The following is a 5,241-nucleotide window of genomic DNA, read 5'->3' on the forward strand; positions in this document are numbered from 1 at the left end:
GCTTGGCCTCCTGGCCCTCGACGGCTGCCTCGCGAGCCTTCATGCCTTCTTCCTGCTCTTGGCGAAGGCAGACCTCTTCCGCGAGCCGATCCCGCAGGCCTTGCAGCTCGTCCTGCAGTGCCTTGCAGCGACCGCGGACGTCGACCACCTCCCCCAAGGCTGCATCACGGGCAGCCTTCGCCTCCAGGGCGGCCTGCTTCTCCTCGTCGCATGCCGTCGAGGCCTGGACCAGCGCTGCCCGAATCGAGGCGTCGGAGCGAACCCATCCAGAAGCCAGCTCCAAACGCCCGGCCACCAAGCGGGGGTCGGCGCCAAGAAGATCTTGCCGCAGTCGGTCCAGCTCAGCAACAGCACGATCCAGAACGGCAGAAGGAGTCGGAGAGATAGCGGCCGGTGGAGGAGGAGAAGGCGGCAGCGCAGCCGCAGCATCCTGAGGCGGAGTCTGCCGCGCCCCGACAGCTATAGTGGCGGCGGCAGGCAAGAGCACCTCGGGAGCCACTTGGGCCGCGGGGGCTGAGCTCGCCCCAGCCGGCTCAGCCAGACCTCGCGAGGACGACCGGGCAGGAGAAGCCTGTGCGTCGCGGTCACCTTCCTTCGCGGGCAGAAGTGCCGCCACGGATGGAACCTCGGGAGCCCCCTTTGGCTTCTTTGCTGCGGGCGCCAACCTATCCAAAGATGCGGACGTCAAGCCTCAGAAGCAGAGCAAGAGATAAAGACAAGAATCGAATGCTTACGAGTCGTCGCCAGTGAGCTCAAGCGGCCTCCGGCCAAATTTGAAGCCTGAAAGCCGGCTGGAAGGGTCAACCTCGGGAAGCTTGGAGGCAGAAGGTGCGTCTGCGGTTCGCCCCGGGGCCGGGGGAGACCCGCGGGAGATCAGCCCGGTCCTGTCCTTCTTCGGGATCGGGGGCAAGCTCCCGCCGTCCTGCTCGTCGTCGTCTTCGTCGTCATCCTCGTCGTCATCATTCAGAGAGAGGCGGAGAACGCGGGACCTGCGTCGGGGGAGGGGAGCCCTCGACTCTCCATCAGTCGGCTCGGAGTCAGGCCCTCTTCCGCGCTCCCCTCCCTCCTCCTCTTTGCTGGAGTCGCCGGAGGGCACGTCCACCGGTTCCTCGGGAGCTTCCAGGGGCACTGGCCCATCCCCGTTGAAGACGGGCATGGACTTCACCACCCGCTCCCAGTCGTTGCGGAGGAACAAGGGCGTAGGAGCGCCCTCCAGCCTCGCCACATTGCCCCCGACCAGAGATTTGAGAACCGTAGCCAGGTCTCCGGCGGCCAAGGCCGCGGGGTTCGAACGAGGCATCCACATTGGAAGCGAGTACTGCCGAAGCGGAGCCAGCCGGTGCTCCAGGAACTCCCTCAGCAGCGACGCGCCAGTCAGCTTCGCCGCCGCCATGTCGGTCAGCCTCAGATCCGCGTCCATCCTCTCCAACACCATCTTCGCGCGGGGATCCGTGAGCTTCGCTCGACCCCAGTCGCTGGAGCTCGTGGGCTGCTCCGTGGGCAGGATCAGCCGAGGGTGGATGCGCCCAGCATCCACCAAGATCCACTTGCTCCTGAAGCCCTCAATCCTCTTCCCAGAGTTCGAGATGGCAATGGCGCCGCCGGACGCGACGAAGCTCGCACACGCGGAAGCAGTCCCACGAGAGGTCCGGAGGTAGAAGTAGTGGCGCAGCAAGGCCACTGAGGGCTGCACCCCAACATGTGCTTCGCAATAATAAGCAAAGATTGCCAGGAGAAGGACGGAGTTGGGATGGAGCTGCAGAGCCTGTAGCTTGTAATGGCGGAGGACAGAGAAGAAGAACTCGGAGAAGGGAGGCACCAGGCCAGCAACAATGGCACTTACGAAGAGCGGATAGAAGGTGCTCCTTTGACCCTCAGGGGTAGCGGAGCCATCCTTGAACACCTTCTCCCCGTCGATGCCCCACGCCGTTGCCATCCGGCGCAACCGGGCAAGGCCCGCCTCCGACACGTTCGGCGAGTCCAGGGCAAACGAGTACCAAGCTGCGGTCGGGGGCCGACGAGGCGCCATGGCTCCCTAGGCCGCGCGGTCAGAGCAGATCTGGAAATCCCGGAGGAAGGAAGGAGAGGCGCAAGAAAGGGGATCTGAGCAGCAACCGGAGAAAGCAAGAAGCAGGGCCTAGGCGGATGCCACTCCTTTATCAACTCGCGCAGTTACTGAGGCGTCCACGTCCAGTCAACCGCCACACGGCGCCCAAGGCCGCAGGCTGTTAGGGCCTGCGGCGCTTCGCTCTTGCCCTTCCGCCTCCCTGCACGGCCAAGTCCGGGCGCGCCTTGGGCCCGGGGGCTACTGTCGGCGTTCTGGGAACGGGGCTCCCCAGACTTGCCTGCCTGCGGCCTGCGGCGTGGCTCAAAGGGGGGCCCAGCACGGCCCATCTTCACCAATACAAACTCAAGACCCTCATGAGGGGCCAAGCCTCGTGGGGCGGACGACACAGAGCTTCCTCAGGCACGGCCTCGTCAGGCTGGCTCGCGAGGAGGCGGAGACATCAAGGCGGGGTACCTCGCGAGGTGCCCGTGACGCAAGCCATGACGACCCAGGGCGCCAGGCGGGCGCCAGCCCTCGCAGCGTCCTCCTTTCCTCTTTGGTGCAAAGGGGGCAAACGCAGCCGCGGAGTACCGAGGCATCAGGCAAAGGTTGCCATTTCGGTGCAACGAGACCAAGACCAGGAGGACTACGAGATGGAGGTCACCGTGGAGCCCAAGACGGCGTCATCACCAGAGCTTTGCGCAGGCGAAGACTACTTTTGTCAGGATAGCTGATACTTGCTGTCCCCCTTCAAATTAGCCCGCCATTGTTGGCTCCCTTCCCGCTCAATATTTGGGAAGAGGACCAGGGCCTCTATAAATAGGACCAGCCACCCACAGAGCAAGGGGACGAAAAAGAGAGAGGAAGGGAAGACGAAGACGAGAGGAGAGAGAGAGAGAAAGGTGGCTGAACTCCTCCCAGCAGTTCATCGCCTCAGCCAAGAACAGACCCTCGCTAGGCTGTTCTTCCTTGTTGTCACGCCCTCGATGCGGCTATATCTCCCACGTGTCGAAGCACGACTTAGAGGCATAACCGCATTGAAAGCAATGTCGCAAGTGAGGTAATCTTCACACAACCCATGTAATACATAAGGGAAAGAGATACATAGTTGGCTTACAATCGCCACTTGACACAATTACATGAATAAAGCATTACATCATCCAAATACAATCAGGGCCCGACTACGGAGCCAAAATAAAAGAAGAACCCCAAATGCGACAAAGGTCCCCGATCGACCACAACTGGGCTCCACTACTGATCAACTAGAACGGAAACAACACAAAGGACAAGATCTTCATCGAGCTCCTCCTGAGCTTGGTTGCGTCATCTGCACGGACTCAGCGGCACCTGCAAGCTGGTTTTGGAAGTATCTGTGAGCCACAGGGACTCAGCAATCTCGCACCCGCAAGATCAAGACTATTTAAGCTTATAGGAAGGATGGAGTAATGAGGTGGAGCTGCAGCAAGCGACTAGCATATATGGTGGCTAACATACGCAAATGAGAGCGAGAAGAGAAGGCAAAGCACGGTCGATAAAAGTATGATCAAGAAGTGATCCTGGACTACCTACGTCAAGCATAACTCCAACACCGTGTTCACTTCCCGGACTCCGCCGGAAAGAGACCATCACGGTTACACACGCGGTTGATGTATTTTAATTAAGGTCAACTTCGGGTTTTCTACAACCGGACGTTAACAAATTCCCATCTGCCCATAACCGCGGGCACGGCTTTCGAAAGTTCAAATCCCTGCAGGGGTGTCCCAACTTAGCCCATCACAAGCTCTCACGGTCAACGAAGGAATAGACCTCCACCCGAGACGTTCCGATCAGACTCGGTATCCCGGTACAACAAGACATTTCGACAGGGTAAAACTAAACCAGCAACACCGCCCGAATGTGCCGACAAATCCCGATAGGAGCTGCACATATCTCTTTCTCAGGGCACACTCAGATAGGTCAAGCTACGAGTAAAACCAACCCTCAAGTTTCCCCGAGGTGGCCCCGCAGGCTGCCCAGTTCGGACCAACACTCAGAGGAGCACTGGCCCGGGGGGGGGGGTAAAATAATGATGACCCTTGAGTCCGCGAAACCCAAGGGAAAAAGAGGCTAGGTGTCGAATGGTAAAACCAATGTTGGGCATTGCTGGAAGAGCTTTACTTAAGGCGAACTGTCAAGGGGTTCCCATTATAGCCCAACCGCGTAAGGGACGCAAAATCCGGGAACATAACACCGATATGACGGAAACTAGGGCGGCAAGAGTGGAACAAAACACCAGGCATAAGGCCGAGCCTTCCACCCTTTACCAAGTATATAGATGCATTAATTAAATAAGATATATTGTGATATCCCAACAAGCAAATAAATGTTCCAACAAGGAACGGTATCTCCATGTTCCAACAAGGAACAAACTTCAATCTTCACCTGCAACTAACAACGCTATAAGAGGGGCTGAGCAAAGGGGTAACATAGCCAATCAACGGTTTGCTAGGACATGGTGGGTTAGAGGTTTGACATGGCAATTTGGGAGGCTGACAAGCAAATGGTAGGCATCGTAGCATTGGCATAGCAAGAGCGAGCAAACTAGCATAGCAAAGATAGTAGTGATTTCGAGGGTATGATCATCTTGCCTGCACAGTTGTCAGAGTTGACTGGATCCTCACAAGCAAACTCAACGGGCTCCTCGGTAGCGAACTCGTCTCCCGGATCTACCCACAAAACAAACAAGCAACAAGGATACAATCAACCACAGGCAAGTCCAAGCAATATGATGAAATGACGATATGCTATGCGGGATGCGATGCGGGATGCAAAATGCAAGATATGACAGGAAAAGCATGAACCTGGCATCAACTTGGAAAAACAAGTGTGCCACTGGATAGAGGGGATGAAATCGATTGAAAACGATATAAAGATCATTGGAATCGGAGCTACGGTTTGGGAATGGCAAGCGTTTTAAGATATGACACCGGTATGCGATTTACAGCAAGTAGGCATCTAAATGCAACGAAATGAACATGCTACAACCACCAAACATGAAAACAAAATACATGGCAGTGATGTAAACAAGATGGTTGACAAAACACTAGCACTGAGCCATAGGCAAATTCATCCATTAAGAGGTTCAAACAAGCATGGCTAAAACGCAAATGCAAAACAGATTCCAGACTTAGTGAAATTAACACTAGTCTGAAATT

The sequence above is a fragment of the Triticum dicoccoides genome, chromosome 7A, assembly GCF_002162155.2.
Source record: "Triticum dicoccoides isolate Atlit2015 ecotype Zavitan chromosome 7A, WEW_v2.0, whole genome shotgun sequence".
Lineage (NCBI taxonomy): Eukaryota > Viridiplantae > Streptophyta > Magnoliopsida > Poales > Poaceae > Triticum > Triticum dicoccoides.